The sequence below is a fragment of the Dasypus novemcinctus genome, chromosome 22, assembly GCF_030445035.2.
Source record: "Dasypus novemcinctus isolate mDasNov1 chromosome 22, mDasNov1.1.hap2, whole genome shotgun sequence".
Lineage (NCBI taxonomy): Eukaryota > Metazoa > Chordata > Mammalia > Cingulata > Dasypodidae > Dasypus > Dasypus novemcinctus.
The window spans coordinates 54,607,719-54,625,019 of NC_080694.1; the positions used below are offsets into that span (position 1 = coordinate 54,607,719).

At 38.5% G+C, this 17,301-nt stretch overlaps 1 long non-coding RNA gene across 1 annotated transcript in view; it reads left to right on the forward strand.

Annotated features, from left to right (window-relative positions):
* The window catches only part of LOC111765012 (uncharacterized), a 73,682-nt gene extending 57,373 nt beyond the window's left edge, over nucleotides 1-16,309 (forward strand). Inside the window, exons 6-7 of the long non-coding RNA XR_011647061.1 lie at nucleotides 14,063-15,143; nucleotides 15,543-16,309. This is a non-coding gene — a long non-coding RNA (uncharacterized lncRNA). The remainder of the gene's footprint in view (nucleotides 1-14,062; nucleotides 15,144-15,542) is intronic.
* The last annotated feature ends 992 nt before the right edge of the window (nucleotides 16,310-17,301 follow it).

A 17,301-nucleotide genomic window follows, 5' to 3' on the forward strand; every position in this document is an offset into this window, starting at 1 on the left:
CTAATTAGGTGCTGTACACTGATGGATCTAAAACAGTGGTCCTCAAAGGGTAGTGGTGGTGGTAATGACTCTTCCTGTGGACATTTGGTGGTGTCGGAGGAGGTTTCTGATCATCAAAAGTGAAGTGTGTATGGGGTGTGTATGGGGAGGGACCAGTGATGCGGCTCAAGATCCTGCAATGCGCAGAACAGCCCCTGAGACAAAATACACCATCCAGACTGTCAAGAGCACTGCTGTTGAGAAATCCCGATCCATAAGGAAATGCCGACGCAAAGTTAAATGAAGTCCAGAAAACCCCACATCGAGTGCCCTATTTAAAATCGCTAGTGTAGTAGTATTACAAACAGCCAAGTTTAAATCGAAGGCCAAACGTGTCAAAGGAGGCCAGCTTTCTGATGTCACAGACGAGCAACAATGGGGGCATAGCTGTTAACAATCTTTTAGGCCCTCAGTAATAGCTTCAAAAACTTAAAATATCTAGTAAGAAAATGTGAGGAAAAATTAACCCAGGCACAAGCATAGGAGAGGATATGTGTGTGTGCTTATTTCAAGCACCCGTGAAGCATCGGCAATAAATGACATATGTGGCCATAATGGGATTGTAACACTTTTCTAAAAAATTAGAATACCTAGCAGTCAGATTGTGCAAGTTGTTCAGTTTGTTTTATGTTTTTCTCTTAGTGGTCACCGATTATTATTCAGCTGTTCAAACTATAACACCAAATTCTGATCTGTGTTAACTTCTTTGGCATTCAGCTCTGTACTCTCCCTTCGGCGGTCTTACTCAAAGTCACTCCTTTACCTGTCATCTCCATGAAGTTGACCCCAATGTTTTTTTTATCTTGCCCTGACTTCTCTTCTGAGCTAGACATTTCAACCCATGTGTCCCAAGGTATGCTGAATTATTAAAAGAAAATCCTTAGCTCTTCATCTTTTCTCTCAAACCGCGAATATCCCAGAGCATGTTTACTTCCTTTCCTTCGGCTCCCTCGCATCACACTCAGGCAGTTGCTGTGTCGCAATTATTCTGCCTTCATAACCGCCCTAAAATTCTCTTTCCTCTTCTATCCAGGTTATCTTGACCTGGGTATTTATAATAGCTTCTCTTCCATTTTCTCCTGACTGTGTCCACTTCAGTTTCAAGCTGGTTTTCATCCAGGAAGATGAATTATCCTGAAGAACAACTTCTGAACCATCTCTCATTTGTCTCAGTCATAGTATTTGGGAGTCAGAGTTAGTTTAACCAAATATTACATTTTACAAGTGAAGAAAATGAGGTAAACATACTTAATTATTGACAAATATCGCTGGAATGCCAGCTCTTTTTGCCTGCCAGACTGGTACTATTTCTTCTTGTCTTACATACGCACACTCATTTGCTCCCTGAGCTTTTTGTGCAGCTCCTAGTAAGCATTGGTGATGTGACTTTGAAGACACATCGAGAAACGCATTATTATTTCAATGAAAAATGCCAAGGTAATTGGATTCCCAAAGAGGGAGTACAGAGAAATGGGATGTTTTAAACAGTGGGAACTTTAAGAAAACATTACCATGTCAAGGAGAATTTAAGTGTGATTAAAAATCATGTAATAAAAATAATGTTAGAATATTTCTTAAGGAGTTGTGTGATTAAGGAGTGAAGAGCTATTAAATTTTTTTTCTTTGAATTGGTGTTTATCTACCATTTTGATCTTTTAAGAATTCTTTCACTAGTATGAATCTTGTATATGCCATAGAATTTTCATTTAACTTTATCACTTGTCACTTCTACATCATTAGTAGAATGAAAGCCAAAGAATTCTTACAGATAAAAAAAATCAAAGGTTATCTGTCAACTACTTGGGAGAAGCAATATCTGTATCACTATTACTTGTGGCATTTGAATGTTCTCTCTTCTATAAGCCATTTTATACTCATCTTTTATAAGATTAACTTAATAGAAGAGAAAAGTGTGTGGCTTACAGAAAGGGCCATTAATTTCAGAAAGAAAGAGAATGGATATAAGTTGAAAATTCTGGAAATATTACAGAATAAGAGATGGTCTTTACTTAGAGCCAAATACTTTGGTCTTCAACTCTATCTGAAAACAAGGTAATGTTCATTGGGATAAATTAAAATCATAGCTGCATATGTTGGGAGCAGCTCTGAAATTGTGAGAATGTTTTCATGTTTGGCTTATAGAAAGCATTATCCTTGCTTTAAGGTCATGTCAGATATATAAGAACACATTTTATCATTTAAGATAAAAAAAATATATAGGTATGTGAAGTAATGAATTATTTTAAACTCTTGACTGCCTAAATGAAATTTGGAAATGAAATAATTATTCATATGATTCAATCTAAAGAGAACTTTAAAGTGTCAAAAGAGAGTGGTATTTTCCTTATTATTTTTTCAAGTAATTTCAGCAGATATGCATTGCTTTTTGCTTGTGTAGCTCTGTTTTGGATCTGTTATTTTTTAATTATTGTTTTTTTTAAAGGCTTATTTATTTATTTATTTATTTATTTATTTCTCTACCCTTCCCCCCCCCACCCCGGTTGTCTGTTCTCTGTGTCTGTTTGCTGCATCTTCTTTGTCTGCCTCTATTGTTGTCAGTGGCACGGGAATCTGTGTTTCCTTTTTTGTTGTTGTTGCGTCATCTTGTTGTGTCAGCTCTCCGTGTGTGCGGCACCATTCTTGGGCAGGCTGAACTTGCTTTCACGCTGGCCGGCTCTCCTTACGGGGCACACTCCTTGCGCGTGGGGCTTCCCCACGTGGGGACACCCCTGTGTGGCAGGGCACTCCTTGTGCGCATCAGCACTGCACATGGGCCAGCTCCACACGGGTCAAGGAGGCCCGGGATTTGAACTGCGGACCTCCCATGTGGCAGATGGATGCCCTAACCACTGGGCCAAGTCCGCCGCCTGTTATTTTTTAGCACCTTTTAAATTTTTGTGTTTATCTAAGCAAATGAGTTAAAAACAAATTATGTGGTAGTCTTCATAGACTCTAAGCAACAGTTGGTGAAATCATTAATAATTTTCACTTTTCAAATACCTCAGTGCTCTAATGACTAAAAGAGTGAGGACCCTTTTTTATATTCTGCTCAGAATCATATGTCATATAAACTGATGGGTATATTTTGTCAATAGTATGTGAATATTTTAACTTAAAAAAATTCTTTGTCACTTTTACTCAGCTTGCATGTGTGTGTGTATCAGTAGTTGTGTATTGTCTGTGTGGAATTACTCAGAAAATTGTCACAATTCTCAACATATATCACCAAAATACATTACAGGCAAAATATAGTTTAATTCCTTATCAGTACTTTAAAATTTATAGAAAAAATATCTTTAAAAATTGTATGTAGGGAAGTAGATTTGACTCAATGGATAGGGTGTCCACCTACCACATGGGAGGTGCAAGGTTCAAACCCCGGGCCTCCTTGACCCGTGTGGAGCTGGCCCACACGCAGTACTGATGCACACAAGGAGTGCTCTGCCACGCAGGGGTGTCCCCTGCGTAGGGAAGTCCCACTCGCAGGGAGTGCACCCTGTAAGGAGCGCTGCTCAGTGCAAAAAAAGTGCAGCCTGCCTGGGAATGGCAGCCCACGCACAGAGAGCTGATGCAGCAAGGTGACGCAACAAAAAGAAACACAGATTCCTGGTGCCGCTGACAAGAATACAAGTGGACACAGAAGCACACACAGTGCATGAACACAGAGAGCAAACAGCTGGGGGTAAGGTGGGGAAGGGGAGAGAAATAAAAATAAAAAATAAATCTTAAAAAAAAAATTGCATGTAATAGTCCCATCTTATGAGCCATTTCTAGCAAAACAACTCAGAATAAATATCACAAAAAAAGTGATTCCATTGATGCTTCCAGTGATGCTGCAGGAAGGTCAAGGATATGAAAGTGGAAATGAACCAGCTTTTAATGGATTTAAAAATTCCTTGTAATATTTATATAACATAAAAGGTGAAAAAATATGGTACAGATAACATTTTATCACCCACACACATTTCCACTAATAACCACTGCTTCAAAGGTTAATTAAATTAAAAATGCACACCTGCAGAATATTTGCATATTTAAAAAATTCATTAAAAGTGGAATATACCTTCCTATCTGGCCAAATCCTTAATGAATATATTTGCAGTTAATAACCGCAGCCCACCTTTGCAGCTTTCCTGCTCATTTTCTCTTCCTCTACCCTAAGCAGCCAGTTTTCCAAGGTTCAGACCAAATGCTCTGTGAGATGTCATGGGTTTGTCATTGTCAAAAAAATCTCTCATATATTTCCTTGTAGTTTACTTCCGTGGCATTCCAAGCATAAGAAACTTTTATCATCCTAAACATAAAACTAAAAATGGTATTTTGTAATGTATTCTCCCTTTAATAGATTTTAGCAAAGTTAATAAAGGATGACATTAAAATCGTTTTGCTTTCATTACAATCCCAAGTTCCATGTTTTTATTTTAAGCCTTATCTTTTCAGAAAGGGCTATATGGGAGTCAGCTCCAGGATTTAGGATGAAGATGTATACTTATTCCTCAAATTGTCTGTCATTGTTTGTTAAGGAGTTACATATATATGCACAAATCATTGACTAAAGAAAAGGCTCTTTGAATTATATTAAATTATATCATTGCCTCCATTTATTGCTTTACTGGCACTGTACTTACATGATTGTGACAAAATAGTTACTTTATTGCCACATTTGATGAGTAAGATTTGTCATGGTTTGTGAAAGTTTCGGATTCCACCATGTTCCCTGCTTCATGTGCTGCATCTGTGAACCAGCCCTGGCCAGCGACTGCCAGTTCTAGTTAACCCTGCCAAGCTATCATGAAGTCAGGTAGGCCAGCTAACTCATTTGGAACAGGATTGATTTGACATTGTATCAGTAATGTTTAGAATGTACTTTGAATATCAGAATATACATTTGGGATAATCTTAGCAATTTTTATGGGCAGGTTTGCTGGTGACACATACTCTCATTTTTTGTTAATCTGAAAATGTCTTTATTTTGCCTTTATTTTTGAGGGATTGCTTCACTAGCTTAAGGTTCTTAGATCATTGTTTTTTCTCTTCAGCAAAAAACATTTTTAAGGGAGTACTGGGGATTGAACCCAGGACCTCTTACATGCAAAGCAGCCACTTACCTACTGAGCTACACTAGATCTGTCTTCAGCACAACTTGGATATGCCAGTCCCGTGTCTTCTGGCATCCATTGTTTTTGATGATATCATTTGTTAAGTAACCATTGTTCCTCCCTGTGCAATTTAGTTTCTCTTCTTGATGTTTTCAGGATTTTTTCCTATCTTTGCTTCTTAGGAGTTTGACTATTATGTACCTATGCATGATTTTCTTTGGCTTTATAAAAATTCTTTGGTGGCATTGAGCTTCTTATATTTTTAAATTTATTTTCTGCAAATGTGCTATCTTTCTGGTTGCTGTTCATTCAAATATTTTTGCCTCATTCTTTCTTTTCCTTCTGGGATTCCAATTATATGTATATAGACCTTTTTGTACTGTCCATAAATCCCTGAGGTTCTGTTCATTTTTATTCAAATTTTAAAATTTGTTCTTCAGATTGATTCATTTCTATTGCTGTGTCTTCATATTTGCCTACTCTTTTCTATGTTATCCCCATTCTGCTAGTAAGCCCATTCAGTTTTTGTGTTTTTTGTTTTAATTTAGAGACTGTATTTTTGTGGAATTTTCATTTATTTTTTGAATTACGTTTCCCTGCTGAGATTCCTACTTTTTCATTTATTTTGACAATATTTTCCTTCCTATTATTGATCATTGGTATAATGATTGTTTTTAAATTCTTGTCTGCTTTGTCTGACAGCTCAGTCATCTCAAGGTTGAACTCTGTTAATGAGGACTGTTTCCCTCTTTTATCATATGTCAGGTAATTTTGGATTACGCTCTTGTCATTGTGATTGATGTGTTTGTTTTAGCTAGCAATAAACTTGGTAAAATTCAAACTTCAAACTCTTAAATATTAGTTCTCTTCTTTAATCCTTGGCTGTGCTGCTTGGAATCTGCTACACACACACAGGGGTCAGCCAGAAATTTGCACAGAGTTTATATCCAAATCTGGGGTGCTCTCTGTCTTGCTCTTTGCTTTCCAGGATTCTCCTCTCACTTCCCAGTGACTACTGTTGCCCAGAATAACTTGGGTTTGTATTAGAGTTTTTGCCACTCAACATGGCATTACTGTGGTCTGTTCTTAGGCTAAAATCCCTAGAATACAGGAAATACATTCATGCCATTCCTCTCTTCATATTGTTGGCTCTCCTCTAGAAAATCCCAGATTCTGGAGTTGCTTGCCATGTATTCAAGTAGGTTTTCTTCTCTCCCTTCTGTAATCTTTTCCTTCCCACCCTTACCCCACTTCAATCTGTCTTTCTCTCTCTCTCCCTTTCCCCTCCCCCCCATCATAGCTGTTATCAGCATAATGATAGTATATGGTAGGAAATTCAAGTTCATGTAAATTTGAGAATAATTAAAATAAAGTGCCTTTGGAAATCCAAAAACACAAATATTTTGACATTCTACATTGAACAATATAAACATTCCCATGGTTATAAGATAAATTATGTTCTTTTCCATGTAAAAATAGGTTTTTTTCAGTTGAATAAAAAATAATGCCCAATATTATTTTACAAAAGTGTTTTCTCACTTTTTATTTAAAAAAATCAGAAGGTAAATGTCCTTCTTTAAAGTGTTATAACATCCTTATTTATTTTTAAATATACGAATTTTTAATATCTGTATTTTAAATGTCTCTGAGAAGAAAATATACAAACATAACTGCACATCCTGTCACATTCATCTCTAATTTCCATGCTGTCACCAGTTTTAATAAATCTCAGTATACTTTTTTGCCTTGAAGCTAGAAAAAAATATGTACCAAGAACTTGATTTTATGGCAGAACTATAATGTAGCTAGTGTTCTTTTAAATAAGCATCATTCAAGAATGCAGTGAAGAAGTTTTAGTGTAGGCAAAGACCAATGAATGAGAGAGATTTTATCATCCTGAATGAGATCTGAACGTGATTGTTTTTCTACTATATAAAAAGAAGGGTAATTAAGGATAAAATATCAACATTTGCCAGTTTTTCTCTGCTTTCAGTAAATTGGAAATTGGTATGATATTTAAGAACAAAATTGTTATTTATATTTAGGTGATGAAAACAAAACAAATGGCCTACTGACGTAAGCTATGGGTGGGAGACTGTTCATATTTTCATAGATGACCTGAGTGGTATGTTTTCTGTGTGGTGCATTTGGGACAGTGAGAACTGCAGCCCTGCCCTTGTTAACTATGACAACAACTCCAGTCCCGGCGAAACAGTTAAGCAATGCAAACTCTATGAACTTTAAATATTCAGGAAAAATGCAAACCAAATGTGTTAAAAGCTTATCTAGAATGCGTGAAGTCCATGCTAAAAGCTTACCTAGGATGTGGAAGATATATGCTAATTCAAGCCTATTGAGCACTGAAACAAAGAACCATTTGGCCCTTCCTCTGTATAAAAGGAACTCGAAAATCTTGTTGGGGGCTTGGATTTTGGAATGAGAAGCTCCAAATAAATAAATCATTTTCCCTTGCCCAAAATTATTCCTGAGTCCTGGCCTTTCTATACATAAATAATTGAGCCTCTCTCGACTTCTACAACATTTTTGGGGGCTGTCCCAGGATTTGCAAATGAAGACCAGAGAAAGTAGCATTTCACTATCCTTCCAGTCCCCGAGAAAGCCAGGAGGACTCAGATGAACACCAATCTGGGTGCCCCTGGATTAAATTTAATTCAGAAAAGATGTGGGCTCCACCGGAATCTTCCCGACAAAAATTGAGCGCATGGAAGGTCTGAAAGAAAAATTCCGGGAATGAGAAAACTTCAAACATGGAAGAAGGTAAGACTCCCCATAGGAGCATAGTCAGGAGAACCCTAGCTTTAATTGCTAGGGTGGGAGGCCGATCAACTCCCGAGAGAACCCCAGCACCTCCAGAAATTTGGGGGGAAGCCATTCTCTCTAGGTCTGGAAAAAGGAGAAAAAAGGAAAAAAGCCTGGTGTTTTGGGTTTGTCTAACTGCATGTGAGAATTTGGTACTGCTTTTGTCTCTGCTGAAAAGAGTGGAGGCTTGATTATAATAAGAAAGGATGTTTATAGGTTCGGGTCCTAATGTCTTAGAAATTGGTCTGGATTTTGGAAAACTTGGTTATAGGAAAATGAATTGGCTTTTCTAGTGGAGCTTGGTCTGGGTGTAAAGTTGAACAATGAAAAAGGTCTAGCTGGAATCTTTTGTTATGGTGCTGAACTGTGAATGAATTCGCTTTATATCAGATGTTAAGTGTTCTCTTTCTAAAGTTTGTAATGGCTGTGGGGGCAGCTGGGCTGAAGAATATATATATATATAGAGAGAGAAGTTGTGGGTCAGATTAATGAGTTTTGTGCTTCTGTCTGAGTCAGCTCAATGCTGGTGTTGGAGTTGTGTGGTTGTGTGGAGTGGTGGAATTTGGTTGAGCTGGCACCCTCCCTTGCCGTTGGCGGAGGAATGAATTGATTATAGCTTGTGAGGCAAAACCGCGGCGTGAGAGTGTGTGCGTATGCTCTGCTGTCTTGCCTCTCTGGGTCTGTCCCATCTGCAGGAACTCAGGGGTTGTAATCTGTGTCTGTGTCTGCATCATGCCCCTGAGTTTGTTGGAGCCGGCCCAGTCAGGGTGGCTGGTGGAGCCAGTAACTTGAATCATAGCCCTGCCTGGACAGGGGGTCCCTGGGAAAGGTGCCGAATTTGAAATCAAATCATTTTAGTGGAGACCTGGAAAGGGGGGAGCAGCTTGCCCCTTTCTAGTGAGTCTACACCTTCTATTCATAAGCCACATTCCTATTTAATCGCTATGCACCTGGCTGCCTGGAAGAGGGAGGTGAAGGGGATGCACAGCAGGATCAAAACAAATGCAATAAAGTTCCTTCCCTAAGGTGTCAAAGGCCAGAATAAATTTGCATCCTGCCCAGGTTCTGCTTTGCCGAATCTCTCTGTGAGTCTATGCAAAATGCTTTAAAATCTTTTAGAACTGTAAATTTGTCTGAAGAAGGGAGGCTATTGCTTGAAAACAATGGACCTCTAATCACTTGATAACCTTTTTAATGGTCTGGCTGGGAACATCAGGGTTGTAAAACTACAGAGGAAAAAAAGGGATACACCTCCACTTTATTTTTTTTTTTTTTTTTTTTTTTTTTTAAAGATTTATTTATTTATTTAATTTCCCCCCCTCCCCTGGTTGTCTGTTCTTGGTGTCTATTTGCTGCGTCTTGTTTCTTTGTCCGCTTCTGTTGTCATCTTGTTTCTTTGTCCGCTTCTGTTGTCGTCAGCGGCACGGGAAGTGTGGGCGGCGCCATTCCTTGGCAGGCTGCTCTTTCTTTTCACGCTGGGCGGCTCTCCTCACGGGCGCACTCCTTGCGCGTGGGGCTCCCCCACGCGGGGGACACCCTTGCGTGGCACGGCACTCCTTGCGCACATCAGCACTGCGCATGGCCAGCTCCACACGGGTCAAGGAGGCCCGGGGTTTGAACCGCGGACCTCCCATATGGTAGACGGACGCCCTAACCACTGGGCCAAAGTCCGTTTCCCTACACCTCCACTTTAAAATCTGTATTTGGCTTTTGTCAGTTGGTGGTGCCTAAGAATTCATGGTAAAAGGTAGTTTAAAAATGAATCTTTAAACGCCAATACTCTCTTGCTGGTGAATTAAATGCATAACTCGCAGATGAGAATTTGTTCCCTTACTAGGAAAAGGCAGAACTTCACAGGATTGTTACTAATAAAATTCTTGTAACTTAATTAATAAAGGTATCCAATTCACCTTAAGGTTAAAACTTAATGAAAGCTGGACTCAGATGGGATCTCTCTTCATAAGACTTTCATGCTAATGCTGGAGTTGCAGTTAGTGTTGGGGTTTAAGATATATTTAGGGGAATGTACCACACTAATGAAAGAAGCTGTTGATGTGGGAGGAGTGGGGGGTGTGGGGAGTGAGGTATATGGGAACCTCTTTATTTTTTAATGTAATATTTTGTGTGATCTATGTATCTTTTTTTAAAAAGATAATAAAAATGGGAAAAAAGAAAAAAAAAAGATATATTTAGGGGATTTGAATCTCAGACTGACAATGTGATAGCCAGGTCCTGAGCCTCAACAGACTCCAGCACCTACAATCTGATTTATTGGACTCACCACACTCAGCTAAGATGGAGTTGAAGAAGGACAACCACCACACCATGGAGCCTAGAGTGATTACAACTGAAAGTGGGAGGATTGCATCCAGCATCCATGTGGAATCTGAGCCTCCTCTTGACATAGAGGTGCAATGGACACAACCAATCCAATGTCCACATAGAAAAGGTGGCATTGGATTGGGAAAAGCGGACATGGTGGCTGATGGGTATGGGGAAAGGCAGAAAGAGATGAGAGGTGGAGGCATCTTTGGGACATGGAGCTGCCCTGGATGGGGCTTCAGGGGCAATCACCGGACATTGTAAATCCTCACAGGGCCCACTGGATGGAATGGGGGAGAGTATGGGCCATGATGTGGACCATTGACCAGAGACGTACTTACCAAATGCAATGGATGTATCATGATGATGGGAATGAGTGTTGCTGGGGGGGGAGAGGTGGGGTGGGGTTGGTGGGGTTGAATGGGACCTCATATATATATATTTTTAATGTAATATTATTACAAAGTCAATAAAAAAAAAACTTAATGAAAGCTGTAACTAAGAGTTAAGATAATTTATAGATGCATTTCTATTACAAAACAGTGGAAAAATAATTACTAAAATTATAACTGGGTGAATTTAGCCTGAACCTATTATTTTAAGTGTAAATTCTAAACCAACCTTACCTTCGTTTATGGTCACTTCAAACCTAGGCTCACTCCTTGCCTTTGCTTATGGTTATTTCATAACAGCTTCTGCCCCTATAGCCCAGGGAAAAGCATACGTGAGACATCCCTGTCTCCTGTCCTACTGGTATTAGTAACTCTGCTTTCCCTCATGATTCCTAGTGTGAACTAAATTGCTGCCTGGTAGAATTCTTAACCCTCGAGGTTAAACATCCACTGGAATTTTTTCATATCAAGGACCAAAAAAATAAATAAATAAGTAAAGGAGACCTTCTGCCTTGACTGTCAGGGTTCCTAAGAGTTGCAATTCATGAGAGAAACCAGTTTCCCTGAGCCTTTGATAGCTTTGGTGAATATACATAGAATAAGCCTTGCTCATCCAAAATTCTACTGAAGTCAAAGTAAAATATAAGGTTCTGAAACAAAGGAAAATTGTATTAAAGCATTGGGAACATTTTGGTGACAAGCCATTAATTAAGTAACAAAATTCATGTGCAAAACTGCATGGTCATAGTGCAAATTAAGAAAAACTTTCAGGAGCCTTTTCAAATGTTTTGCAGTCACACTTATTTTGTAAGAAATGAAAGTTTTAAGTAACTAAGTTATGTTTCCATGTTAAACTATTCATGTCTGCCTATTTGCTCAATTGTTGGGGTTAAATATGTAGTTATGTAAGTAATATATATTTCTAGAACCCAAATTAAACTAAACGGTATATAAAATAATTCATACTATAAGTAACATCAATGAGTTGTGTTTCTGCGTCTAACTGTATTCGTGCCTGCCTATTTGCTCAGCGTATATCTTCATACACTGGGATAATAATATCAAATTAATAAATGAAAATTCTTAAAAGAGCTCTATTCAAATTGTCAAAAATTAAATATGCAGTTATATATGTGGATAAATATTCCTGGAGCCCAATTAGGCTAAGCAGGATGAAAAGGTCATATAGAAATTATTGGGAAAGGGTCTTCTCTTGTCAAGAGCTTTGAGGGAGGGGCTAGGTGTGGCAAATTCAAACTGTCTTCTAGGCTAGGGAATTAAGAATCAGTTTGCCCTCTAATTCCCCAGTTTAAGCCTTTTAACAGCCTTAAAATAAAGGGGATTAATAATTTTATTACCAAATTTCAATAAGTAAAAAAAAGTCCATAAAAGCTATGGAAAGGTCTTCCTAAATTATGATTAAATGAATTATGCAATTCTATTTCAGAACCTAGTATTCAGAATGCTTTTGAAATTATTCATAGTTTTAGAACTTAAACAGAGAAAGAGGTTTTAGCTTCCTGTAAAGAAAGGAAAGAGAACATTCCTTGCATAAACTATAATGTTTTCAATTTTATTTAGCTTGGGTGTAATCTCCCTTTGTTTATAAAATGCCCATTAAATAAATTAACATTATATGTACAAAATCTTTAAAGTAATAAAAATTATAAGTTCATGTTCATGAAATTAAGCTAAAGAAAATTGTAGATATGCTCTTTTAAATGAATAAACTTATTTGGTTGGTAATTGTAATTTAATAATTTTATTTAAATAGCCTATGTGGTTGTGATTAATTGTAAAAAGTTTGTAAAAACGTCTTCCAAACTGGAACATTTAAATGGTTCTAGTTCTTGAAGTCATTGTTAACTCGAAAACCTGGATTGGTATTGATGGCAAAAAGTAACTTTGTGGTAATAAAACCTGTCTGAAAGTCACCACAAGGTGCATATTTAAGTAAATAGTAATGAAAAATTATCTTGATTCTATTGGGAATCTTCCATTTTCATTTTAACAATGAAAAACTGTTTTTTTTTTTCTTTTCCCTCTATTACTAAAGTAAAATGCCTACTATTATCTCCATGGTAAAATTGTATAAGTAAGCACAGCCATTTGATATATGATGTGTTCATTAAAATGTTTAAAATATATAAAAACAAGGAATAAACTTTAACATTGTCAAACTCTCTTGTGTATTCATACCAGGCCTTGAATACATTGCAGGTTGCCTCTCCATGTGAGTTATTGGCTAGGCTGGTCACTGACCCCTCAAATAGAAATATTTGCTATATCAGTCTCTGGTTATGCTCCTGAAGTTGATAGAAACTACATTGCAGTTTCAAGCTCCTGCAGCAGCCAATGATGACTCGGTACAGCCAAGTGTACAATGGATATCGCCTCCAGACTGGCACTGTTCCAAGTGCCAGAAAGCACTATGTACCAGGCTGGTAGAATACTGGAAACTCTCTCTAGGATCAACAATGCTGTGACTTGCTCACTGTGTGAAGAACATCCTAAGTGGAGCCGTGATTAACAGGGTACTATAAGTAAAACTTAAACACAATTGGCATTATGGCCTGCTCCCATGGAGAGATAACATGTAAAGTATTACAAACCTTAAACTTAAAACTATTAATTTCAACTCAGAATCCTTATGCATTAAGTAATACATTAATTAATATTAAGTACTGTACTTTTTTCCTGTACTAAATATATGCCTAATAATTATAATGTTATCTTTTCTATTCTGGATCAGGTACAAAAGTATATTAGACATGTTAAATTCTGGTAAATTCATTTTCTAAATAGTTAATAAATATGTCTATAAAATAAAGTGGCAGTCTTAGCTAAAAAACAATGGGGCCACCAGTATCTTGCAGGTAGCTGGTTAATTGGTGCCAGGCTCAGCCAACCTACTATTCTACTCTATTCCCCTGTGTAGCAAAAATGAGACTTGCTTGCTAATAATAGGTCACCTATTGAACAGTCAAAATTACCAGAAATTGTACAATTAAAACCGAAGTGTAAAAAAAACTTTATTCTGTGGTTGTGATAGCTCCCATAGCTAAAACTAAGAAAATTTCCAACTTGGTGCACTAATCTTGAATGAAACCAACCCAAAAGTTGCCAGTTCACCAGGAGCATCTGACAGAGCACATGAGTGCCAATCATTAAACAGCCTTAAATGCATCTTCAAAACAAAGCTAAGTATCTGTTTTAATTTCTCTCTGAAAGTAAATAACTTAAAAAATATATATATATATATATAGTTCCTACCAACTTTAAAAAAAAGATGCCATCTTTATAGGCACCTTACCTTGTCTACCTCTTTAATCCAATATCCTCTTTTAAAAGCAGGTATTCCAAAATTTTAATTAAGTTTGTTTCTTTCAGAACGAACATCTTATTAACCATATGAAAACGTCATCAAGCTTCGTACAGAATGCGAGATCCATCTTCCTCCAGTCAAAATAAAATAAAGTTTTTACACCTTGTTAAGTAATGACTACAACTCATGGCCAGCAGGAAGTAGTTGCAGAAAAGAGATCATCTCCCTTCAGCACCCCTTTAAGATTAAAGGTGCAAACTCTTTAAGGGTAAAATAAAATTAATAGATGGATGTGGAGCCTGACTGGAAATCCAGGTGAGCGCCGGTGGCCCCAGGATGACTGCAGGGGGTCCCGCCCCAGGATTCTACTGTCCAGGACGAAAATTTCTTCTAAAAACAGGATAAACCCTGGATGCTACCCAGGATAAACCCTGGATGCTACCCAGGAACTTTGTCTTGAGGTCCTCACTGAAAATTGATAAGTGGAGTAATCAATCAAACAGCCACCCACCTCATACCTCCAATAGTAATTATGCTAAAGCTTAGCAAGTTCAGCCTCGGCATAAGGGGAGAAATGATGCAGGCTATGGGTGGGGGGCTGTTCATATCATATTTTCGTAGATAACCTGAGCAGTATGTTTTCTGAGCTGTGCACTTGGGACAGTGAGAACTGCAGCCCTGCCCTCGGTAACTATGACAACAACTCCAGTCCTGGAGAAACAGTTAAGCAATGCAAACTTGATGAACTTTAAATATGCAGGGAAAATGCAAACCAATGTGCTAAAAGCTTATCTAGAATTTATGAAGTCCATGTATAAAAGTACATGCTAGAATGTATGAAGCCCACTGCTACAGGATGTGGAAGATATATGCTAATTCAAGCCTACTGAGCACTGAAACAAAGAACCATTTGGCCCTTCCTCTGTATAAAAAGAACTAAAATATCTTGTTTGGGCTCAGATTTTGGAATGAGAAGCTCTGAGCTAGGCATGTCATAAATAAATCATTTTTCCTTGCCCAAAATTATTCCTGAGTCCCGGCCTTCCTATACGTAAATAATTGAACCTCTCTCGACTTCTGCACCACAAGAAGGAACGAATTGGAGAAGTGTGTGACTCTATTTCTCCACTGAGAGCATCGTAGCAGGTAAAAGGGTGTGATAGTGTATAGAGCATAGATATGTTTGTGCATATATATTTCTGCTGTGCATAAATATACATTTATTTCTCTACATAGCACTTTGTGCCTTAACTGAGTTAGGTTTTATATGTAGCAGAATATCCTAAGTCCTAGTGTCATCAATCATTCCTGGGTAGATCAGGAAATGTATGATTTTGTTCTATTAAAATGTTATTTTGTGATCAAATGAAGTATACGTATATCCAGTGTATTACCTAAGAGGGTCTTTAGGTATAGTTTATATATAAACTATATATATATCTAAACTATAAATGGAAGGCCTCAAAAATCAGTGGATAATTATGCGTTATCTTCATAGGTAGTGAGAAACCTAGATGACAGACACTATTTTCTTTGTGTTAATAGGATATAACCTGTCTGCTTTCCCTTGGCGTGTGCTGCAGTGCCCAAGCCTCACATTCGGTGTCGCTCCCGGAAGAAGCCCACAGAAATGAAACCTGCCTCAGAGTCTCTTGCTTTTGGCTGCTGGGGCCTCTCTTTCGTTCTCTGGTTTACTGAGTCTGGAACCCTCGCTCCTGGGCAACTTTTGGTTCCTATGGTTTGCATAAACCTTTGTGTTTTGGCTTTCCTCTCTGGTTTCTCTATTCTTTCACATTCTAGTCTGACTACCAAGCTGCTCTCAATGGTTGACTTTTCAGGCCTATTTGCTCTTTGATTTTCCTGATTTGCATTAGCGTCCTTGGTTTCGAATGCTTCTACTTCTGAATTTCAGTATTTATTATACCCTACTGTGCTTCTCTTTCTCATCTAAATTTCACCTGGTGACTTCATCAGACCTTTTGTCAACCTAGCTTCCCTACGGTGCCGTTTTTGGAGTATAGCCTAAACTGGTGCCTCAGTTCCAGCTTGTTGGAAGCTTTTCCCATTTCTGCTTTGCCTCTAGTCTCTGCCGCTCCTCGCCTTGACCCCACTGCTACTGCTCTGTAGCTCCATTTCCTGTCTCTCTTTTCCTGTCTGTTTTTGTCTTTCTCTGCCCACTATAATTGCGATACCATGTGTTTCTACCTTGGTGTTAATCCTCACAATGTATCATTAACCTGATGTGTCTGAGAATTGAAAGAAAAATATTTAACAGTAATAATAAAGTCCCTCCACAGAGTTATCTATCCACACGTTGTTGAGGTCCCCCAGCTTGTTTTTCCTGACGATAGTGTTCAGTTTTGAAATAGACTTTAGGTAACAAATGGATTATTAAATTTTGAAATTCTTATTCTTTTTTTTTTTTTTTTCTTCAAATGCCTCATTCATGACTATGTGAATGGTTTTTTTGCCTACTTTGGGGCTATTTTGTGGTCAAACGCTATAGCTCACTGTGGGCCGATTGCTGCTGAGTGGAGGGCGTACACCATGGACGGCAAGCACTGAGCAGATGGCAGGAGATTAGAGAAAGCAGCGCCAGGCAGGCCTGAAGGTCCTTTGTTGCTTTGGAAGGAGGAGCTGGCCATGCCTGTCATCTGCAGGTGAAACTTCAGACTTATCAACACTCTTGATCTTCCTACTAGTTGTGATTTTTGACTTTAGGTATTTTTGTGTTGGCATTTGGGGAGGGAAAAAAGAAACGCGTTTTTGGCAGTATTTTCTGAGAGAGGCAGAACTGGAAAGTTATTCAATGGTTTAAGTACCACATAAGCAAAAGCGTAAATGATTTAAGTAGTTTACCGTGGGTGAAAAGTCTGTCCCTGGCAATTTGCTTCAGTTTTGGGGGGATTCTGCTTTCCGCTTTTCTAATATCTTTGTCGGCGCCATCCCTTTTAGGAGCAGTCAAAGGCCGCCTCCACAGTAATGGTCATCCGTGTAATTGGGTGCCTGGTCCTCGGAGGTGTCAGGTCCCTTATCGTTTGAAGCAGCTTGTGTAGAAAAGAGCCACCCTCCCTCAGCAAAAAGACTGTGGAGGTGTTGAGGGAGGGGCTTGGTTTCCTGTCAGGAGTAGAGGGCATGTATACGGGATTTTTCAAGCTGCTTGAGCAGCAGTGGAAGTTGTGCGTGCGTCTGTGCATACCACGTACGTACATATGCGCGCACACTTGGTCTTGGTACCGACCTCAGATCCCACGGTGGAGCTGGGTAGTTATAGGTCTCGGCACAGAACTAAATATGGCCCGAC